At 52.8% G+C, this 8,284-nt stretch overlaps 1 long non-coding RNA gene across 1 annotated transcript; it reads right to left on the reverse strand.

The window, feature by feature from the left end:
* Window positions 1-2,875: 2,875 nt before the first annotated feature.
* LOC121829618 (uncharacterized) lies at window positions 2,876-7,394 on the reverse strand. Its single transcript, XR_006072630.2, has 3 exons — window positions 7,250-7,394; window positions 6,660-6,897; window positions 2,876-3,291 (listed from the first exon to the last, which is right to left on the reverse strand). It is a non-coding gene; the product is annotated as an uncharacterized LOC121829618 (long non-coding RNA).
* Window positions 7,395-8,284: the final 890 nt, after the last annotated feature.

Below are 8,284 nucleotides of genomic sequence, written 5' to 3' on the forward strand. Positions count from 1 at the left end.
TCCTTCTGCAGCATAAAATAGAAGAGCAGCCCCCCAGTTCTTAGCAGCCATGGCCCCTCAAGAGCTCAGAGGGTCACGTGCGGCAGAGATGCGGCCGTGCTGCTGTGGCATAATGCTCTCTGCGCAGCAAGTAGCTGCTGGCTACCGCCTGGTCTCCAGGCACTCTTCCTCTGCACGCGCCCTAAAGCTGCTTCATTCCAGTCTCTCATTCTTTCCCGCCTCAACGTCAGGCTCCACGACCTGCGTCGCTCTCCCAGGCCCTACGCTACTGCACAATGAGGCCCAGCCCCAACTTAAAACCCGTGGCCAAGGTTCAGACCCTGGTCAAAATGCCTATATTCCGGCTAGAAACCAGGACCTTCTACATCATAGATTAGGCTTAAACTGTGTAACAACTGCCTTCTATCCCAGCACAAGGTGCCAAATAAATGAACCGTTCTTCCTGGAGTGACTGAAGTGGACAAAGGTAGGATTTTTCCCTCCAGAATTATCAAGATACAACTAGTGACCCCACTCTCAACCTTCTCCTGGGCAACCAGGCCACCCAGACCTCCACATCAGTCTCTGTCACTCTTGCAGATTCCATGAGCACCAAAGAAGGAGCAAGGCAGTCAGGAGCGGCACCAGACAGGAACAGCAGCAAGGCCCCTGTTTCAGACAGGGCAGGCCTGATGGGGGAAGGGTAGATTCACAAGGAAGTGTGAATACCAGGGAGAGACAAGTCCACGGATGCTTGAGAAAACAACAAGAAGAATGCAGAGGATGGGGTCCATGAGCTCTGGAGAACCCTCTAAGGAGGGCTCAACAGCTAAAACCAAAAGATGAAACAAAGAAACTGGAGGGAGATGGCGTGGAACAGAAGGTCTGCCTGGGACTGGAGCATCACCTGGCAAAGGGCCTGGAGTGCCTGGTGAGGCCTGGCAAGTGTCACTCCAGAACTCCCTTATCTAATGACTCAAGCAAGAAACATCTATAGAACAACTTGCAAGTCAAGCATGGCAAGAAGTTGAGGCGGGACACTCAGGGTGATCCCCTTGTGTGTGTGCTGGTCATGGCCTGCTGTTGTCCATGCCTACCCCATGTCCAGCATCCTCAAAGAACCCATAAACCCAGCATTCTTGGAAAGATTGGACGTCCCATGAGAACATCTCCCAGGAGTGTTCTTGCTTGATCTGAGGCCTCACCTAAGTCAGGGAACAGACACTAATGTCTTGTGAGGCTTACATGGAGGCCACACCTGCAGGCCCTGGAGCCAGTGCCCCCGCCCACTCCCCCCCACCCCCCCCCCCCCCCCCCCGTGCTGAGAGACACTCCAGCCTCATCCCTTCCCTGGCCTGCCTTTCCCACCTCTGTTGTCTGAGTTTCTTGCTAAGGTTGCCACCACATTCCTGGAAAAACTTCATCAAAAGGTCCAAGAGGTGATAAGATCAAGGCCAGCTGCCATGTTGCAGAATCCTCTTGTCCTGGTCTCCTGCAGGGATTCAGGGGGCTCAGAGGACTCTATCGCTGGCTGCCACGGGCCACACCACTGCATGGGGAGACTGCCTGCCTTGTCAGGACCACACTTGCTCTCTCCTGGACAGGAACCTGGCAGAGCAGGGCTGACCTGGGAACCCAGAGAGGCAGCCTGCAGTCAAATCCATGCCTTGCAAAGATGGTGGGTAACACACAGCAGGTGAGAGGGTGTGTGGCCTCAGAAGATGCTGAAGTAGTGTGATCACCATGGAGACCGAAATAAGGTTCCAATCATCAGTGACCAAACCATGACCATGGAGTCACTGGAGATGCAGCAGATATCACTGCTGAGTGCAAATTAATCTTGCACGACAGCATAGAGTCACTGCCTGAATTATCAATGAATTTGAGGAGGTCAGGTTCCATAGAGACCAGTAAAAGCCCTTCCTCCCCTCTAGAACGTGGGTGTCTGGGCCTGAAAGCACAATAGGGACAAAGATACACAACGCAATAGTCTCAAGTACAGTCCCCTGGTCTCCTCCCGCTGTGCCATGCCTCTTACCTTAGCCAATCCACTCTCTGAGCATCTTCCAGAGTGTGGCTAGAATCAACATGGAGACTTTGGTGAACCACTGTGCCTTGGATGAGCTGTAGGTATAGCCAAGAGCAGCAGGAGCTGGTCACCAAAGATAAGGTTTCAGAGGGAGTCCTAGCAGGATATTTCCACAACTGTGGAGAGAAGTGGACATGGGAAGCCCAGAGCAGGACAGCAAGAAAAAGGCTTGCAGGGGTGAAGGCCTGCCAAGCCCGTGAGCTGAGCCCTTGCTCAGGTAGGGAAAATAGGCAGGCACTGTTGGGAGCAAGTCCTCTCTATGCCTGTCAGAGAAGTGACAGTCTCCCCCAGAACAGCATTTCAAGAGAAGGATCAGGAATGTTCTGCAGTATGCAAACAACATAGTCTAGGGAAAGGAATGCTCTCTGAGCAACATGAAGTTCCTGTATCTATTGTCCATAGCTAGGCCTAAGTCCAGAGGAATCTCTTCCTAATTACATGGAACAGTAGGATGCTCATGAAATCATTAAAGATAGCCTGATAGAAAAGATGGGCTCGGGGCTGGAGAGATGGCTCAGAGGTTAAGAGCACTGACTGCTCTTCCAGAGGTCCTGAGTTCAATTCCCAGCAACCACATGGTGGCTCACAACCATCTGTAATGAGATCTGGTGCCCTCTTCTGTATACATAATAAATAAATCTTTAAAAAAAAAAAAAAGAAAAGAAAAGAAAAGATGGGCTCTGACACACCAGCTCAGCATATTGAGGATGCCAAGACGAGGAACCCCCAGCGCTCTGGGGGCAGCTACTCCCAACACCAGCAGGGGTCACTATGACCTAGAAGAAAGCAGAGTGGTGTGCGATCAACCCCAGGAGCCATGCTCAGCCAATGAAGAACAGGTGGGTGGGGCACAGAGAAGGACAGCACTCAGACTTTGCTGCCCAGAGAGTCTATGTCCCCAGGACACTCTTCCCACAGGGGACAGATTCTGGGCTACCTTTACCATGTCCATCAGGCAGTCATTCAATAAGGTGGCATGTCCAATCAGCCCAATGTTTCTCACGCATGTAGGCAGAGGAAGGATTTTCAGTAAGAATTCATCCTCATAAAGGAAAAGCTTTTCTTCTTGTGCGAGAACACCCTCTGTGTGATGATGGCTGCTTCTTCCCGGAACGGGGACCGCTTCTCGATTGTTTCTCTTTCAGCTTTCAGCGTACTGGCTTCTGTCTGCACTGAGCTTGGCGCAAGGCAAGGCCAACATTTGGTCATCCTTGAAGAAGCTTCTAGAAGTGAAGGACACGACAGTAGCACCGAGACTCACACTCACCCCCAAACCCTCGCTGTACCGTAAGGCTTGCCCTCCCAGCATCAGAGAAACCAATGTAGAACCAACGCCTTTACATATGTGGAGACGCGTTAATCTTCCAGCGACCCCACCTCAGGGTCTTGGTCAACCTGCCCCTCTGGCTTTGTCCTACATTTGTGCAGGCGAAGGTATGGGTGTGCAGAGGCACGAGACGGCAGGCCCAGTACCTCACGTGTCACAAGCAGGGTTCAGGAAGGTTGAGGTGTGGCAGTCGAGCTAAAAGTTAGAAGACTCCTGTGTCCTGGGTTTCCTGGGGGGAAACGAAACCCCCAAGAGAGAAACCCCTGTTCTCTCTGGTGTGGGAGCTGAGCCCTTGCAGCCCCTGACTCTGCCTGGGTGACAGTGGAGTGTGTCAGCCTCCCCAGTCTTTGCCTCCCTCCTTCCCCACCTCATGCCACACTGAACCCAAAGCCCTGCAGTGTGCTAGCTGCAGGGTGACATTTGAGGGGTGTGTCACTGTGCCCATGGGCCTCCTGCCTTTCCATCTGCGCAGGCCTGTGTGTGTCATGACTGCCATGGACAGGAAGCCTCTGTCCTCACAGGACATAGCACTAACTCTAGTGATGAGAACTCTGGCTTTGAGCCATCCCCGACACCATCCCAGGTGTGTGGTTGAGGCTATCCCCGACGCCATCCCAGGTGTGTGGTTGAGGCCATCTCTGACACCATCCCAGGTGTGTGGTTGAGGCCATCTCTGACACCATCCCAGGTGTGTGGTTGAGGCTATCCCCGACACCATCCCAGGTGTGTGGTTGAGGCCATCCCCGACACCATCCCAGGTGTGTGGTTGAGGCCATCTCTGACACCATCCCAGGTGTGTGGTTGAGGCCATCTCCGACACCATCCCAGGTGTGTGGTTGAGGCCATCCCCGACACCATCCCAGGTGTGTGGTTGAGGCCATCCCCGACACCATCCCAGGTGTGTGGTTGAGGCCATCCCCGACACCATCCCAGGTGTGTGGTTGAGGCCATCCCCGACACCATCCCAGGTGTGTGGTTGAGGCCATCTCTGACACTATCCCAGGTGTGTGGTTGAGGCCATCTCTGACACTATCCCAGGTGTGTGGTTGAGGCCATCCCCGACACCATCCCAGGTGTGTGGTTGAGGCCATCTCTGACACCATCCCAGGTGTGTGGTTGAGGCCATCCCCGACACCATCCCAGGTGTGTGGTTGAGGCCATCCCCGACACCATCCCAGGGACCTTTGCTCCTGGCCTCAACCACAAGCCTGGAGAGACCCTTCAGCTCCATCACAGACGGCTGAGAGTAAGCAGAGCCTTCAAGTAGGGAATACTATTTCCTAAGAGCAGAGCTGACTACTCTGCATGTTCTTGCCCTTTTAATTCCAGAAAGGATGAGTCACTAATTGATGGAAAAGCCAGATTTAGGAATTCTGAATGGGACTCATAGCCTGGCGACATGCATACATATACATGGCACTACCACTGCACTTGGGACAGAGGAGGGGACCTGACATCATCAAGAGCATGACCTGGGATCACCACAGCAAGTCGTTCTAGGCTTCCAGCCCTTGTCTTCCCATGAGACGAGCAGGAGACCAGGCTATCCTACACGGCTGGTTCACACGGGGAAGGGACTTGTCCAAAATGTGGGTGCAGCCTGGGCCTCCCTCAGCCTCCAGCCAGGCTTCAAGTCCCAGAGCCCATCCACGTGGACATGAGAATGCATCAGAACAGAAGAGACTCTCACCGTGCGGACGCCAGTCACTGTTTTCCTGACTTATGTGTATGTGGGTGCCTGCTTGTCTGTATGTGCACTGCACACCAGCAGTGTCTGTGGAACTGGAGTTAACAGGCAGCTGTGGACCACTTGATGTGAGTACCAGAAACCAAACCCAGGTCCTCAGCCAGTGCTCCTGATGAGCAGTCTCCCCAGCCCTTCCGCTTCCTTCCTTAGAGACTCCGATAGAGCCCACCCAAAGTTCCCCTTAAACATGCCCTCCAACCTCCACATTCCCCACAGAGACCCCTGAAGTCACCCCTAGACCCTCCCCCATGTAGAGAACCCCAAAGTTCCCCCTCAGACCCTCTCTTCCACAGACCTTCACAGAATCCTCCATAAAGACCTCTGAAGTTTCCTGCAATCTTCAGCACACCCCTCCTCAGAGAGCCCTTATCTTTCATAGACACCCTCGCAGTCACTCTGACTGACAAGCCCTCTAGACTGGCCACAGATCTCCACAGAAGTGCAGAGAATTGTTCAGTGCTCACACAGAGACTTCTGATCAACATGGAAACACAGTAACATCCACAATACACAGAAATAGCACACGAACTTCAGAGTCTGCAGAGATCTCACAGAAACCCTTACAGACAGGCTCGTGTCCCCACGGCAGCCACACCACATGAGGACTGGCAAATGCTAACATCCAATCTAGGAAAGGTGGCCACCAGGACCTCTTGATTCTGACTTCACTTGCTCCAGCGATCTGCCCTCATCTGGGGTGAGGATGTCAAAGCATTTGCTCCCTTGGCTCAGGACTTGGACTCCCCACTACCTGCTCACTGACGCCTGAATGCTCTTTACCAGTCCTCAGCAGCGGTCATATGACCCCAGGATGCTCCTCAGCTTGGGGATCCTTCTGAAGCTTTGGAATAAGCACCCCACACACTTCCCTTATATTCCTGTGGTAACCTGACACCAGGGACATTTTACACACCATTTTCAGTGTCACAGAGAGCTCAGAGAGAAGCATTTTCAGGTTGTGTGCACTCTGGTCCCTAGAGTGAGGTAAACATTAGTGTTTTGAACTTCCCTTGCTTCAGCTACAAAATGAGGTGGGGGTGGGGGTGAGTGTTAATATTCCACGAAGGGGAAGGAGTTGCCATACTGGACCGCTGTTAGCCATCTGGATGTCTTTGTCTCTTTGCTATGCAATGTCTCTTTGTTATGCAATGTCACCAAGCGATTTTCCCTTGCTAAACCATGATACAAAAGGGTTTTCCGATAAAACCATGCAATGTCATTTTAGCACAAAAGTTAGCGTTTATATCTATTAGAGAGTCACATACACACGACAAAATGATTTGAATAATCTTTCAGGTCATTTTTTTTCCTGTCACTTCCTGTCACACGGCATGCAGAGGGCTTCAAGCTTCTGTAACTTCCTCCGATGGTAAAGGTCTCATCTACAACCCCAAAGCCATTGCAGTTTTGACCCTGAAAACATGGGCCTCACGGGGTTCGGTCCCTCCAAACCGTCTTTCTCCACCCAGCTGGTGCACATCTGCCCCCCGGGTGGGGTCCGGGCTCCCCTGACTTACCTGCTGACATCCATGTAAGGCAGGTCAGCTGCCATGTCCAGGATCTGACGGCTGTGACAACAGCGTGCCCGCTCCTACAGTGGCTGAAGGCTACCGAGGCACTGAGAGGAAAATGTCTTCTCTGTCCAGATGTGAGTCCTCAAGCCTCAGCCTGGCTGGCAGCAGCTGCGCACTGCTCCATTCCATTTCCTGTGTTGATGTAGCTCACCCTTCCTCCCTGACCTGGGCCTCCCACCACCTTGGGATGAAAAGAGGAAAAGAAATTGGAGGCCTGCACCTTTCCAGGAGCCCACAGGGGGCAGTGTAGAGCCTGAGTTGGCCGGGTCCCTTTGGCTTTCCCTGCCCCTTCAAGGCATTGGCTGCCTGCACTCCCCTACCAACCTCCTCCACTTTATGGTCCCCATATCCCCCTCCATTCCTCTCTTGTGCTGAACTCTGCTGCCCCCATCTCCCCGATGTCAGATGCTGAAGGACTCTCAGGCCTGGCTACAACCTAGCAATGTGAGAGTGAAGCCAGAGGCCCCCGATGCCGTGGCTTCTATATCGTCAAGCGATTCAGTTTCCCATGCAAGTCCCAGCAGCCCCGTCACCTCTGAGTTCCCTGCAAAAGCCATGGAGGACACAGACAGGTTCTCTGCTGGTGCCTGGGTGGGGATCCTTAGAGGAAAGCAGACAGTGATTACATTAACAAGGTCCCGGACCTGTTCTACCTCCAGCTGCAACCCCGTCAGTTAAACAGCCAAAGAGCCACAAACCGTTTAGAAACAGCCTGATTGGCTGCAGGCAGCATGCGGGCACCATGTGATCCACCGGTAGCCTGTGACTGGATAGAACTTCATTTCTGTGACTGGCTGGAATTCCATTGCTGTGATTGATAGATACTCAATTGCTTGGTTATAAGGTTAAGCTACAGTTTGTTCATACAGAAAAGGAGGTTACACTTCTCTCTGTATGGTGGCCATACAGGACAAGCCTCATCAGCTCTTCTACGGGTTTTGTCCAAACTTGAGTTCAACAGTCCCCTTTTGCTCGCCCTTCCATTAGAAAGAAAGATCGGAAGTATGGGCATGGATGGGCCCTGCCGCCGTCTGCCAGGATCTAAATGAACCTTACGGATCCTTACCGAGTTCACAGTTCACAATGCCAGACTAGCAGCACTCTTGAAGAGTTACTTTCTTTGGCATCCTGACCACGGAGGCGCGGTTGGTGGGAAAGAAGAACGACGGTTTGTTCAACAGTTGAGGGGATATAAGTGCTGATATTCAAGTGCTGACATCCAAGTGCTGACATCCAAGTGCTGGCATTCGTTCTTCCTCAGACGCCTCTACGAGGTACGTGGAGCAAAGCTGTGCAGCGCGAGGGTAGGCCTCAGAGGCAACTCAGCAGCTCCCGAGCCCCACGCTCACAGTCTGGGGATGGATTCCGTGCTGCAGGGTAACTGACCTAGAGAGGTGCTCATCCCTGTAGGCCACCCAGCCACAGGCATCATGGTGATCTGCAGACCAAGAAAAACACGAGACCGAGGAGTCCCTGCACAACAAGTTTGCCATCTCCATCCAGGATGCTGTGAACTGGACAACAAGCCACCAACATGCTACATGCAGAAAAGATGAAGGGTTTATGAG

Source organism: Peromyscus maniculatus, chromosome 5, assembly GCF_049852395.1.
Source record: "Peromyscus maniculatus bairdii isolate BWxNUB_F1_BW_parent chromosome 5, HU_Pman_BW_mat_3.1, whole genome shotgun sequence".
NCBI lineage: Eukaryota > Metazoa > Chordata > Mammalia > Rodentia > Cricetidae > Peromyscus > Peromyscus maniculatus.